Source organism: Kryptolebias marmoratus, linkage group LG15 (genome assembly GCF_001649575.2).
Source record: "Kryptolebias marmoratus isolate JLee-2015 linkage group LG15, ASM164957v2, whole genome shotgun sequence".
NCBI lineage: Eukaryota > Metazoa > Chordata > Actinopteri > Cyprinodontiformes > Rivulidae > Kryptolebias > Kryptolebias marmoratus.
Genome location: NC_051444.1, coordinates 13014273 through 13030427, shown reverse-complemented (window position 1 = coordinate 13030427; position 16155 = coordinate 13014273). Strand labels below are relative to the sequence as shown.

The following is a 16155-nucleotide window of genomic DNA, read 5'->3' as shown; positions in this document are numbered from 1 at the left end:
ATTTTATAAAGACATATTTCCACAATTTTGATGACCACAAGAAAACCATCTCCATCCTTATATTTGGAGATGCAGTGGTGTTTAAAACATAGGACTAACAAAAGCTTCAATAAATGTGTAATAATGTTATGTTTAATGTTACATTGATTTAAAGTAATGCTTTTTCATACTAAAACGTTGAAGAAAAGTAATGTCTACAGTTCTGTTTTTATGTTACTTGATTTATTTTCCAATTTTACCTAATTGATTGAAAATGATTTAATTAGGATCATAAAAATGCTTTTGAATAAAGATACTCAGCAGGAAAAAGACAAAAATCATCTGACATACATTTAGGCTATGCTGATTATAAAGTAAGGTTTATTCTAAAGCAATTTTACTGTAAGAAAAGCAGGAAAAAAAGAAAAAATAATAAAACTAAAAATATTCTTAGATTTGTTTTTTTATTTTAAAATTTACAATCACAACACAAGAATTTTTACTAATGAGAAATACTGAGCAGAACTGTCACCCAAACCTTTTCATAGAGGTGGATTTTCTGTACCCCCACATTTGATCTAACAGCTGCTTGTCATTGCTATTCCTCACTTATTTTTTTAAAGTTCTTTACAAGCTGATGGTGGCACACTATACTTAGGCTGTTAACACATCTGTAACACATATTGGGAGGCAACACAGACCAGCACATGTGGAAGTGCAGTGAGATGCTGTGAATGCGGCATAACATAGCCAAAGGCATGCAACCAAGTTTCCTGGTGTGGGGGTGAAAGAAATCAGGGCAAAGAGGAACGCACAGGGTGAAAAGAGCAGAAAGATAAATAGACAAGACAGCAGAGAGAGATGGAGAGAGGGGGAAAGAAGTTTGAGAAAGAACGGTATAGCTTGAAAAGACACTATATAATCAGTTTTGCTCGTATTCAGGTTCGGTCGGTTGTTTGGTCTGCTGGTCACAGACAGGACATTTACACTCTGTGTGTCTAACATAAATCATGTCACATGGCTGAATGAACAGACACTGCCAGCATTTTAGCTCCAACAACACCTCGCTCTGTGCAGCCCACCCTGCTGTCAGACACACAGCGCAAAGTCAAGTGTGCACTATGAGGATGTACAATAGGCACAGTCATGCAGACAACCAGAAGTTGTGTACATTATCATCATGCTTAGTGAAAGGAAAACACGCTCGAGCTTCACCAAGTCTCAGTGTGGAGGAGGTCTTCCTAATGTGTTTTGCAAAACATTTGAACGCCTCTGTCTTCTTTTTGTATCCTCATATTTCCATCGCTCCCCCACCTCTTTAATATTTATGTCTCTTTAACTTCAGCAAACTTAAGATTAACTTGCACTGCAGTGATAGTGTTTATTATGCAAAGTCAACTAAACAAACCATAGTTCCACTCTTCTGGTTACTGTGTTCTTGTGCACCACCATGTTGGATTGATAATATCTGGCACAGGTTTCGAAGGCTGCAGCTCTATCCTTTTGATGCTTGTACAAACACAGGGCCTGAGACAACAGACTGCAAATGCTTTGATGCAATTAGCCAGCAGAGTGTGAAGCAGAAAACCTTTTGTAGCTTTATACACAGCTCATGTAAGCAGAGTCAACAGACTAGGACGCAGAGATCAGTCGACAGAAGCCCAGATGCTTTGTTGACGCCCTTATATCTCTCGTGTGTCTGTCACAGACCGAAGTAAAACTAAAACTCGTATGAAAAACAGGAAGGATGACAGGGGCTCTGGTGGGAGCTACGCTGTCCTGCTGTGTGTGGTTGGTGAAGGGCATGATCATACAAAGTGTATGGATTTTGCTGGAAACCTTTAGAAGTATTCTCTGGAATTCATAGAAAAAGGTCAGGTGATGACAGACGGGCTGATAAAGTTAAAGCATAAAGGAGCCCACATGAGTGCTGCCATTTCATTTTTTTTTAAATGCAAGATTAAACATTTTGACAAGAGAATAAAGTATAGTTCAAATTAAAAGCAAACCAATATGTAAGTTCATATATTTATTTTTCTATAACAATAAAAACTATGAATGGTCTGGATGTGGCATTTGGTGGCTAACAAAAACAGTTATCTTACCTAAAGCCTTGTAACATTTGTTTTCATTACCAAATGGGTTTACAGCACATATAAAACCTTTAAACACTGACAAAGTAAGTGGGATTGGAAATTCAGACAATCTGTTTAAGATGTGGCTCACAGACCTTAAAATGTTAACTTCAGACCTCCAGATCTTCTTCTGTAAAGTCTATTAGCCAAATTTTCAAACTTGGTTGTTTGTCAGCATTCAGAAAAAGAAACATTTGCAACATTGAGTGCCTATTTAAATCAAGTTGCTCTGGCCAAAGTAAATGGTTTTAAAAATTGAACAAGCTTTTATGACCCTTTCAATGAGATGCAGTCATTTTTGTCTAAACGGATGGCTTTATCAGCAAGACGTTGAATCTTAATTGTCACAACAATGTAAACAAGGTATGTTCATCAAATATCTTAGATTTCTTAACCAAATATGACTCTAAGTTCTTTAATTCCCAGTAATTTCACTACACATTAACTTTACCTTTTTGTTGAAGCTAAGTTTTTTTTCTTAATATTTGCTGTTTTGCACAAACTTAATTTAGCAATTATTTTTACAGTAGCATCATATCAGATTATATCAAGCTAAAAGTACGACTTTACTGTTTTGCTGAGGCCAGAAAATCCCCAAATAAAAGGTGTTCTATAATTTCGTGTCAACTGCAAACTTTCAGTTGTGTCTTGCCGCTTCATCAGAGCTGAATTGAGAAATTTCCCAACCTTAGCCCAAATTAACCAAGCGCAAGAGATCTCCCACACATTGCAAAACTTTTGAATAAAAATGAAACTGTAGTTTCCTGACCAAATGACCCCCGTCTCTGAGGATGACTCTGTACCAGCTGACTGAAAATACTGGGACTTGCCCCTTTTGTTTACTGTGATAAATAAATTATTGCCACAAGAGAGGGTAAAGCAGGCAGGAAGCGATGAACGGCAAGTAGAAGGAAGAAGAAAAGGAAGAGGCGAGGGAGTCCGGTGACTCAAACTGATAAAAACAGAGTGAAAGTTGGGCATGAAGTGGGAAGGAAATGAGGGTGAAAAAAAGAGACAGTAAGCAAAAGTAAAAAACAGCGGGGCAAGAGTGTTTGGCAAGCTAATTCCCAGATATCGACTCTGCTTTGATTAGTAACTGGAGGGAACCTTTTAATGAGAGCGTTCCTTAATCAAACCCCAACATAACACTAAGCTGTCTCTTACACGGAGCTTCAGACTTCCTCCCCTGTGAAAGTCAACAGATGATGATCCTGCTGCTCTCCCCCAAACTGTGAAAGTAATCGCCTACTTAAATATGTTCAGACACTCAAGTAATTTATTATCTTCAGCAGCGTTATTGCTTCAGATTAAAACCTCCTTTCTGGGAGCTTAAGGAGGTGTATATTGATGTTTTGCTGGGCACACTGGAGCAATAATGGGGCATTGTATAGTGTAATTGTCTCCAATACCTGGGCAATGATTTTCTGTGTGAATGTCTTCAGGGAAAACGGTCTTGTTGTTGCTAGAGAGTGATGGGCCAGGCTGCCAGAGTAGTAAAATATAATATCTGAGGGAGAAATATGGAGCACCACGAAGATGGACAAAGAAGAAGAAGCGACACCTTAAGGGACAAACAGTTTGAAGCGCATTATGTGCACTATAGACTGTATACCGCTGGTCTACTGAGAGTGGGTTTGTCTTGGTGGTCTCCAGTGCGCTCATTAGGAAGCAGGGACAGCATCACAGTGCCCCTCCTTTCCCAAGAGAAAGAAAGCAACTAATTAGAGGTCTGTCCTCCTTCCTGACACATCCACATCCCCAATGGAGCACCACAGCTAAAGTGGAAGCAAAAAAGCAGCTCCAAATTGTATAAAAGGAAGATGATTTTTATTTCAAAGATACATTAAATTAAACATAGCACAAACTATTGAGTGCTGCAGCAAATAGCTTAAAATTATGCATTGTTTTAAATGCATACAGTGTATTCTGACAAACAGTCATTTTAGTTTTTCAGCTCTTTAAGTTCATAATTTAGTCCTTCAAAGCAACAATTTCCAGCTACCCTTTTCAAACCAAACATTCAAACTTTGTCCTTCCTCCACTGCTAAATGAGCAGCAGCGGTGGTTAAGCTAAAGTATAAAAGTAAGAAAACGTAAGGTTGCACAGATTCAAGAAGAGGCCAGCCAGTGATACAGCACAGATAAACACATCCACAGCCCCACTCAGGAGCCCTTCTGCATAGCCTGGATGAACCTGTTTGATAGATGTGCACACAGACAAGAAGCTGGAATGAAGAAACAGCACTTGTAGTTGGTCGCTTCGTTTTTAGAGCCGTTCCTCCTGTGTGTGGCCAATACTGTGTCTATACACTTTCTGCCCAAATGCTGCAGTTCGCGAACACACAAAAACAACAAGAAAAAAAGATAGAAAATACCAACAGTAAAAAAATGGTGGTCATAAGGCATAATTAAGAAAGAATGCTTTTCTGTTAGCTTCATATTATTCTACTTGGGCCCAGATTAACTACAGGGCATATAATAATGACATTTTAACTGTGAAGTTTTAAAATTCTATCATGAACATGATTTAAATTATAAGCTTGAAAATGTGAACGAATTAATTTTTATCTTCAGCTCTTTTGCATTTGTATTTATGAGACGTTCCTGGAGGCTGCAGTGGCTTGGTGGTCAGTGCAGCAGGCTTGTAATCCTGAGGAGGTTGCAGGTTTGAGCCCAGGTTGCATCAGGATGAGCATCTGGTGTAATAAAATTGCCAGATTGTTCATGTGAGTTTGCTAGCTGTGGCAACCCCTGAAGATGGGAGCAGCTGAAAGAACTTACTATGAATAAGTATCTTTTCACAGCACAGAATTTGAAGAGGAGTGTTTATTAGAAGTATACAAAGTCAAGTAAGGTTTCGATTTGCAACTTACTTCAAATCATCCAATACTTACTGACAGCAAAATGCACGTCTTATTTTTGACACGTGATAAAGCTGGTACTATTGCAATCTGAAGGATGCAGTCTTGCACAGCATTGAGTATTCGAAGGAAAAACATGTGTCAAACCATATTTTTAATTAAAAAAACAAAACAAAACAGGAATCTCAGATTAAAGGGAGTTATGGCATACATGCTGAAACTTTTTTCAGTTCTTTATATTTTTTTCCTTCATTTTTTTATGCGTTTTGAAATTATTTTCACCAGCATTACACCAGAAATATGTAAAACTAGAAGAACTCGGAGAGTGCAAACCTTTGCCAAGGCCATGGGTCATTAAAAAATTGTTGAATCTGGATCGTGATCCGGATCACCACCAAAATTTAATAACTTCTTCCTTTTTAATGATAACCCCAACATTTCCTGACAATTTTGTCAAAATATCTTCATTAGTTTCGAGTAATCTTGCCAACAGATGGACAAACAAATCAAGCAGCACCACTGAAAACATGACCTCCCTGACGGAGGTAATTACCAAATGGCACAGTCGCAGTGATTATTGACTTTTAGAACTCAACATCTGCTCACAGTCATCTCAGGGCGGACAGAAGACTGAGCAGATTTTTGACTGTTTGTTCAGAATATTTTTCTTAATATTGTAATTTGGCTACATTTAAGGCTTTGCTTTATGTAAAATCACTGTCTGAGAAATGAAGCCTTGTTATACCCCTGAAGGGATTTTTTTCTTATCCATCAGAACAACAATTCATTTTGAGCTGAGCCAAAGAATGCATTGTGCGGCGTATGAGAACAACAGAAACTTGTATGTGTCATTGGTAATTATAGGTTTCTGATTACCAACAGGTCTGTTTGCAGCTCCATGCTAATTTTCACTGGTCCTGGATGACTGCTTAGGTCATTATTAAAATGAGTTGGTTGTGCCTGAGTTTGTAAATCAATGAATTTCTGAATTTTGCTCTCAGATTCTGAAACTCTCATGGATTTTGTCCCAGATAGTAAATTTGACCCTTAGTCTGCCCGCATTCATAACGCTACTCAATACAATATCCCTAAGATTATAAAAAATAAATTGTTTTAGGTTAAGTTATGACTGGAATGTATTGGAATTAAGCAGATTTAATTGAATGAATTGTAATTTTGAGATAAGTTGTGTTGCAAATTGGTACTACAACAATAATCAGAGGAGAATAAATTACAATTTAGTTAAAAGTATGTTTGTCTTTGCCAATTCAAATCACACCAGAGTTTGTGTGGTGTTTTCTAAATATTGTCATTAACACATTATTTAAAAAAATGCACAAAAACCTTCATGTTAGGACTTATTTCAGTGCTGCAGTCTTATTATCAAGAATTTACCTGAACTTTAAGTTTTTCTTCTTTAAATTTACCACATGAAATGATTTATTCAAACTATTGTTCACCTATGAGGTGGTGAATTGTTGTTTGTACATTGACACAGATGACTGATGTGATGATTCAAGTCTAACACTTAGTGTAATGAGCATAAGATTCTCTCTCTCTCATGTGTGTTGTTCTTCATCCTTTTACCATCTTTCTTTTATTTGTTCTGGACCTCTGTTTATCTGAAACATTTATTTTCTGCCATGCCACCAAACTATCAGGAGGAGACTACTGGTTAATTCTCCCTCAAACTTCTGATCAATGTTGTATGTAAGGGATACTTGATTTGATCTCAACACACTTGCCTTTCAATTGCTTCTACTCCTGAAAACACCAAGACGACAGGATATAGAAATCTGTGTGGGATTTAGTCTCAAAGAAAAGAATGATGCTGCTTTCTCTTCATTGACTGTGGCACTAAACTGTACGTTTACCATAGTACATGTATGCCTTCCTCTCCCTCTCCAACTTCAATGAATCAAAGGCTGCTGTGGGAGGAAAGCAGAGCTCATTAGCTGCACTTTCCAGGGAACCTCTCCCTCAAACCTCTGACAGCTTCGCTCTGATCGATAGCTGTCTTTCTGTGGTGTGTCTGCCTTTGCTCAGGCTTGTGACTAAGCTAAGCGCTGCAGTTCTTCGATCTAGATGGACTGAATTACTATGTGCTCTACGGGGAGGCTAGACTTTGAGCAAGTGCTGACTCCAACTGACATGTTTATATATTTTATTTTTTAAAGAGAATGAGCTGTCAAAAGCCCTCAATATTTTATGACATGAGAGGCACAAGGTAGGGGGGATGCACATTGTATCAATGGTGACTCAATTTTGTTGTTGTTTGAAATGAAATAACAAAGTTGAAAAGGCTCTGGTTGCGATCACACATCTATCGTTCCATTTTCAGTTATTTGAAGAGAGCTGCTTGCGAGTGGTTGGAGGATGTTAGCTGATTAAATCTTGAAATTCATTTATTATAAGTATGACATGGTCTTGCCTTTTGAGATGAAACATAGTTTGCATGTGAACGAGGAACGTGCCTGAGGATTGTTAGACTATTGAGTCAATACTTAAGTAAAGTTGGCATTGCTCTCCAAAGTCTGTTTCAACAAGATCAAATTAACTAGAGTTAGTAGATGTATAGGTGTATGGCATAGCTTAGTTCTTGCAATACTGAAATTTAGGCTTAAGTTTAGTGTAGTTGTGACAGCCAGTGTTAAAACCAAACATATAATCTAATATCACCAGATGAAGTTGACTAATTTCACTATATTTGACAATATGAGAGGGTTCTATTTTCTGGGAACACACTTACTAATAGTGACATGAAATGTAAACTAAACACATCAGTTTGTACTCTAGGAGTGTTCAAAACAGCCATTCCACACTAAAAAGGTTTGAGACAACACATTAGATGAGCAGTAGCCATAGTGGTGATCTCCTGTCAAACCACACCATGAGTCTACACCTTCACGGGTGCAGCCAATTAACACAATTAAGCTCATGCAGACTGTCACAGCACCACTGCAAAGCCAATAAGAATGCAGAACAACATAATACTAAGGACACAGTGTAACTTCAGGGGCATTAGCTCATAGTTTTTACAAGTAGACATTTTGAAAATACTGTAGATTTAACGTAAAATGTCAAATAGCCTCTTCAGGTATCATAATCTAAAATACAGTCATAATATTCATGGCAGGAGGTAGGCTAGTCAGGCTGAAGTTCAGATATTAAATAATGGGGGGAAAAATTCAACTAGGCATTATTTGATAACTTATTTGTTCAGTCATTTACCAGGCACAGAAGGGGGTACCAGATAAAAAGCAGCACTTCTCTCTCTTTAAAATAATCCGCTCCACCACCACCCACTCCTCTCACACACACACACACACACACACACACACACACACACACACACACACACACACACACACACACACACACACACACACACACGTCTAAGGAGCATCCATAGACGCAGGACAACAAAAGAAACTTTTATCTAACATGTATGATGTCTGACAACTTTTAACACAAAAGGACAAAAACCTTTGCACTTTGAGGTTCCTCAGAGGAATGAGAGAGGGAGAGAAGAGGTCCTCAGGGTGCCTCTTGTGCTTCCGTCCTGCTGAGTTGGCCTCTGAGTCTCACCGAGCGCTGGTTTAAATTAGCTGTGGCTTGCTGTTAAGCCCCTGCTTAATATGCTCCTGACTGAGAGAGTGAAGGAGAGCTGCACAGAGAAAAGGGAGACGAAAGAGAGAAGGAACTTCAAGAGGGTGTAGAAGATGAGGTGGAAAAAAACCAAGAGGAATCAATGTGGCATGGAGAAAAAGGGAGGATGAAGTGCCAAAGACTGTGTTTGTGAAAGAGAAAGACAAGGACTATAGGATACTATGCTTAGATAAAGGAGATGGAGAAAGAGAGGCTAGACAGTGTGAAGGAGAGAGAATAAAATAGTCAAACAGAGAGAAAAAGAATGAACTTCAAGGTCTATATTGAGTTGCGGTGGCAGCACCAGAGAACCTGAACAGAATAGCCTTGGCATTGCCTCTTTGGCCAATTAATGTGAAGCTGTCTGGGTCCGGGGAAGCTATTAGACTCTGGGAGAGAAAAACACATTAAAAAAGAACAGGAATAAAGTTCACTGCTGCTTCTCTATAGCGCTGCTTGTATGTTAAAGCCTCTTGTTTTTCTTGACTGAATAATAGTCTTCATTCCCCCCCTTCTTCCCTCTCAAAGCCTCTGGATGTGGGCAGAACATCTCTGCTTTATTAAACATCTCACTAGAGACAGGACACCCTCGTTGACAAGCAGCAGCCTTTATTAAAGATGCCGCCGAGTGAAAATGGGGGGAGCATTGAGATTCAAATTGAGGGAGACAAGAAAACACTGTGTGACCGTAGCTTTAGTTAGTTAGATGAGAGACAGAATTTGAATTGATGTTAATCAAACAAGTAACTGTTTTTCCTTCTTGTTAAATAAGCAGTTCCTCCACTTACACATGCAGGGTGTGCACACCAGCTGCACAGGATAAATAAGTACGACGCGTTTGCACGCATGTTGTCAGGTTATGTCGACAAGCCTGTGTAAAAAAAAAAACATGCAGAAATAATTATGGGTAAATATGCATAGATGCACATATACCCTGTAGACAGGGATATTTGATGGTCAAGTGTTTTACTGAAAGACAACAAAGCCACATCTAGCATTCATACTTGTTAGATGGTAACATAAACCACTCTTCCAGAAAACATAATTAATGCATAAAAAAAAATTAAAGCATGACATTTTTACAGGAGCTAATTTTCATCAGGTTTCATTGAACTAATGAGCTATTTAGTGCAAACAATAACCACAGAATATCAGGAGAGTTTTGTGCCATTCTCAGCTTCTTGTAGCGAAGCAGTGCTATGTTTAGATTATTAACACCATGACAGACAGGTTGTTTTAAGCTTTGAGAGAGATTTGTCCGTGTTCTCCAAATCAAAGCCCGGATCAAAGGAATAAAACATGTGTTAGATTCACCCTTTATATAAATGTGGGAGACTTTTTTTGGCTGGGCTTATTACTTATAAAAAAATAAAACTCGCGCACCACTGATGTTCAGGTTTAAAATACATTTTGTGAGAAATGTTTGCTTTTTATTTCACTCCATAAATTTTTAACTGTAAATATGGTTCACTCCAAATCAATGTTTCGTGGAAAAGAAAGCAATTGTAGCTGCCTTTGGTTCCAGAATATATGAATTTAAAACTGGGTTGGGTGGAACCAAAATATTATGTGTTCGCTTGAAAAATCTACCAGATTCGGATCTTTTCTGGTATAATTTGCTTTATGAATAATAACAAAATCTATGTTTTGTTTTATAAATGTACAAAATAAGTTTACAAAGAATAATGAAAATTATTACACTATAAAACACAAACCGAAATCGCACAAATACCTTGTTTCTGTATTATAATTTGTTACTTTTTGAGCTTTCTCTCTTTGTGGCAGTTATCTACGAGGAACTGAACCTCCTCTTTTGTTTTTTGTTTTTGAAATTTGTTCTCCTTAAATGTTTATCCTGGTCATTTTTGTGATGTTATGTCAAATAGTTATCAGTAGTTAGTACCTTATCAGCTGTGACATCAGTCGTAGAGCACAGAAGTCTTTGTCCAGGCAAGGCTAATGGCTTGCCAAGCAAGGACTGGATAGATAATTAATAAAATCTAATGGAGTGTTTTTTCACACTGATATGTTGTCCTTTAGAGAGTTGTTTAATAAGCCTGAAAAACAACATAAAATTGGCCCTTGTTTGACCAGCCATTAGCCTGGCCAGGACAACCATTTCTCCCCTTTTTCCTCATACTCTATAGTGTATGACTAATGTCATAAATAATAAGATACTGAGTATTGATACAATTTAACAGAACATCACTACAAAAATGACCAGACTATCCCTTTTAAAAGAAAAATCTGCAACTCACTGAAAATAAACCATCTTATAGATTTAGTACAAATGCTGCAAACATTTCTAGATGATCAGCAAAAAAAGTGCAAGTTATCATGTTGAATTATACGAATATTAGAAACAGTCTCTATCAAGAGAAACAGGAATGGTATTTATTCACTGGAAAGATCGAACAAAAATTCATCAAAAATAAGAAATGAAAAGTCAAAAATCAACATGTGTGTAAGTTTGTTCTGTGCTTTAGTTTGATCAGCTTTGCAGCTCACGTGAATCTTTTTCATCTGCTGAAATGCATCAAAAAAAGTAGTTCAGACATTTTTGAATCTCTGACAAAATCAGAGACGTGGCCGATGGTGGAAATGTTGAGTCAGGTTGATCACAACTGGACTGAAACCCCACTACTCTTTGCCCATCTGTCTTTTGTGTTTGTTGTCTCATTTGCTCACAGGGTCACGGTGAAGGGTACAACTCTGCAGCCAAGTGATTTCAACTTTGTGTTCACAATTTATATTCTAACTAGCATCTGTCTTAGGTCATGATACTGAAAAAATTCAGAAATGTTATCAGTTTTTCAGCAGAGATGAAATAGCTTTCTCAAATGTTTTTAGCTGATGTGTATTTTCGTTGTATATAATTATAGGAGTGAGTTTTGCTGGAGGATAATTTGCATGCAGAAAAAAGAAAACATCTGTTTCATATTAATATATTACAATAAATGTTCTAATATGTAAAATTACCTCCATAATCTTGATTCAGTTGAGACTGTTCTTTTACATAAAGCGGTAAAAAAAGACATGATTTTGAAACATGACTCCTCCAATCAAGGCCTCTCATATCTTTTCCATCTGTCCCTTAGTTTTTTCTGCCCATCTTCCAAAAGTACAATGTCCTTTATGCTCTCCTCTGATAACACCAACCACCCCCCTCCACCCAACCCTGTTTTTGCCCCGTTTCTTCCTGTTCTGCATGGAGCTGTCGTCTGCTGCTCTCTTCACTAATCTTTTTTATTATTTTTTGCAAAGGTGTATTGTTGCCATCTGTCTCTGGCACAGACCTGAGCCTTCACAAGCATGCACTCTTTGGCTTAACACCAGATTCTTATCTGATCAAGTGTGTTTACCACTACAGCACATCTTGAGCTTACACTGCAAGGGCCCAATATTTTGCTGAGAGATTATTTGAGGGATTTGGATCTTAGGTATACGATTTCCCTCTGGGGCTGCCCATTGGATATTAGGGTAGTCACTAAATCATTTTAGCACTCTAAATCAATACACAAGTCTGATATAGTGATAAGAGTAAATTTCTTTGTTTGATTGTTTATTTATTCCGTATCATTAAAAAAAATGACACATCTAATACATTACCTGCTTTTAAACCCCAAACTTTCAAACAAAACCAGTACAATTTTTTTTCATGACAAAAATAATATTTGCATATTTAATATGTTTCTAGTTGTTTTACCAAACATTGTATTACACAATGGTATCTTACTGTATATAATGTAATGTTACATAATGTTTTATATGTTCCCATTACAGGGTTCTGGTTTGATGTGGAGAGGGTTTTGGTAAAGGGTTCTACATGCCTGACAGCCTGATGAGAACTGATGAAGGCCTGCACACTATCTCATCTTATTTTGATGTGCTGTCCCAGGATCTGCCAGCGTAGCTCATACAGTACATGATGACTCAACTGTGCTAAGAAGCTGTCAGTGCTACAGAGGCGAGGCTATAAAAAGATCTATTACTGTCTCACCAACCAAAGATGGGTCATTTTACAGTAAAGACTCATTGACAGCTGACGTCTGTGGGAGATTTTAAAATATATATTCATAAATTTAAAATTCAACATTTAAAATTTGTATTGTATTTAGTTGAAACCTTTGTGTAAAACTGTAACTTTTATATTTCATGTAACTAAAATCCCAACGAAATATTCGGGCATGCAAAAGTGGAACTTAATTATTTTGATAGATTAAAAGGATGTGATATTCCAGTTTCACAATAGGTTGCAGAGCTGCAAATCTTAGAGTTAGAACTGAAAGATTTAATTGGAGAACAGTATTTTTTGTTTCCTCCTTTTCTCATAACTAGACACCTAGCTTTAAGACACTAACCAACTTTTGCCCACACTGTCTTCAGTGGGATATTCGATATGGAGCAAAATATTCATACCTCTTACTGGAGTATTTTGGAATAAAAAGAAAGAGTTCATATGATAGCTAAGCAGTTTTAATAAGTCCTCATTTAACATTTTTTTTTTAAATGCTTGTGTGCAGACCAGTACTAAAGTTTCTGGTAATCTGTTTACTTTACTATTTTAGGAAGTTTCCTAAATTTTAATCTCTGTAACAGAAAAATAACAGCATAACAGACAATCACAAGACTTGTTTAAAAAGTTACATATTTTCCAATCAATGCATGCTTGTTTTTGTAGTTATGTAATGTCTATTTAGCGTATATAAGCACAGCTAAGTTTTAAGCTGACTCTTATTTCATTTTTTTTTTTGGCATATCACTCATTGATTCCCAGTTGGTTGAAATGTTGATGATAGATAACTGCAGTGTTTTGATTGTCAAGTATAAAGAAGAACAAAAAAACATTTGCTTTTATAACATGTGTCTGCCTGGTGATGGCTGAACAACCATGACCTTTTGGAGCATGCACATCGAGTAACTGAGTTTTTTTCTGAGGTGTCTAGCCCTGGACATTTAGAAGCAGGCCAGCTAGAACCTGTGGGCTGGACAGTGGGACCTACATTGATTAGACTTGTTCCATCATACCTCAAGGATTTTTAGTTTAGGCTTGGACAATGTTTTTGGCTCCTGTGGTGTTTTGACTTGGGCCAAATCTGAGCAGTTTATGTGGTGTGCATGGGCACATTATGCTGCAGTGTGAGGCAGCTGCTGACAAAGTCACTGCCATAGGGGTCTGCACAAGTTCACCTTGCAAGTCTGTGGGGCAGATTTTTGTCCCACTGTTTGTTGGAACACAGACTTGTCTGTAACGCTATGATAAATTTTGGGGAAGAAAATGAGTAACTGGCTTGATTTTATTTCAGTTTAGATGATATTCTTGACATCTACTGCCTATAATTTGTCTTCCTTAACTCTAACTGATAATCACATCTGATGGATGACCCAAATCAAGTCTTCCAGTAAAGAGTCTGCTGATTATTCACATTAGTAATATTTAAGAGACATAGCTGTTTAACAATAAAAGTTCAAAGAGCCTTATTAAACTAGATCAATTGTTCACATAAAACTTATTTTTCTGTTTCTAATCATGCTTTGACAGCATGGTTTCTGTGACTGGAAGAACAGACTGAAATGTATTTATTCGATAGTTTGACATTTTTATTTCAGAGAGAGTTTTTATTAGCATCCTCTAAAAGGACCAAAATAAACAATATTATAAAATGATGGATGAAACGTATTGCTCAGGAAATGAAGAAGGAAAAAAAACAAAAAAACAAAAGCAAGCGTTTCATCAAGGTGTTCATATTTACAGAGTATTTTGCACAAAATACAAAAATGAACAGGAACACATGGAGCAGTGCTTTAACAACAACAACAACAACAACGTTTTTTTATTATTGTTAAAATGTTTAGGTTACATATAAATGGCATATTTAATCTTCTTTGCAGTTATACATTCAGCAGCAGATTGTCCAGCTGTCTGTAGGATGATAACTGCATTTAATGACCACCAGGCTGCACTGGAGCTGAAATTTCAGTGCTGCAAATGACCCTGGAAGGCCTCTACTCTCTTCCTGAATAGGTAAAAAGAGAGGGGGATGTTGGTGGGTTTTACTTGTAACATGTTTTTTTTTTCCAATTTATTAGTTCACAGTACTCAAACATCACAGTGAAAAGCAGCATCCACATAAAGTAACCCCAATGAATGACCTCCTTCTAAATAAAGCTTTCAGCAGTGGAGGATAAAACTCTTTGTATAACACTGCTCTCTCTTTTTCAGGACGAGGAGGCAAGCACTCTGCCCAAAAGACTGTTTTCCATTTAGCGGTGCCATCCGTTTGAATGTGTGTTCAAGTTTTGGGTGGCGGCACATTAAAAAAAAAAAAAGAGCAGTCCAACAAGAAATAACTCTATATTTGCTTTCTGTTGAGCTCCAGCAGAGAGTTGCCCAGATGGCCCAATCAGGGAATAGTCTGGCACATGCATCTGGGGCCAGCAGGCCAGATGGAGAGCGAAGCAGATATGGGTTGAGTCATAAGAAGATAACACATCCCTGGGTGAAGGACAAGTGCACACCTATTATAATATGGTTACCTGTGTGTTTCTCTTTTCCATACTACTTGATAATGGAACCTTGACAGATAGATGATTAAGTTGAGCAGAGGCAAGACTTTAAGTATCCTAATATTCTACTAATAATGATGGTAAAATCTATTTTACTGAGGAAAAGAGGATTTTTTTTTCTGCCCTGCTAATACCAATATATTTCAATAAATTAGGATTACATAACAGAGTTGATGACTTGTGATTTCTTCTCTTTTTTCTGGGTCCCTTTAATTGATCTCTTGATGTAGTGATAAAATGAATATCTTTACTGTCAATAAAACACTGGGCATTATTTGAACCTAAATTAAACTACAATTACAAAAAATTACATGACAGAAAGAGCTATTCCACATAGACCCACTGTCCACATGGCGAGTATCCGAGGTCAGTGTTGTGTGAGCTGGATGTTAGGTGAGGCTGGGGGCGTGTGTGTTGATTTTCAACACCGTACATGATTCTAGAGATGTAGGAATGTCACCTTGCTACCTCTCCTCCAGCTGGAGGATTTTCAGGTATGTTACACCAGAAGGAGACCCTGGGGCAGACCCAAAACTCACTGTAGGGATTCCTTCTGGCCAGGGAAACCCCAAGAATCCCCCAGGAGGAGCTGGAGAGAAGCACTAGGATGAGGGATGTCAGGCTTTCCCTTCTGGACCAGCTGCTTCTGTGACCCATCCTCAAAGAAGTAAATGAAAATGAAATAAGAAAAATACATTTTAACATCTTAAAATCATCTTACTTCAGTTTATCACATCAGCTTCACTACTTATTGTAGATGTACTGTATTGATATACAACAATAAATATTCATAACAATAACAGAAATATTTCTAATAGTTCAAAGCTGAGAATTTTAAACTAAGGTAAAATATGCTGCTGCATGCTTTTTCCTTGTTGTCTGTGCATTTTAACCAGCTCTTCTCATGTCACAACCTTATCAGTAGTGAATTTAGTTTTCATTGCTTTTGAAAATGCTTGTTGGTG

General features: G+C 37.4%; 1 long non-coding RNA gene across 1 annotated transcript in view; it reads left to right on the top strand.

The window, feature by feature from the left end:
* The window catches only part of LOC112450583, a 34188-nt gene extending 18774 nt beyond the window's left edge, over positions 1–15414 (top strand). Inside the window, exons 2-3 of the long non-coding RNA XR_003039245.2 lie at positions 14516–14648; positions 14847–15414. This is a non-coding gene — a long non-coding RNA (uncharacterized LOC112450583). The remainder of the gene's footprint in view (positions 1–14515; positions 14649–14846) is intronic.
* Positions 15415–16155: the final 741 nt, after the last annotated feature.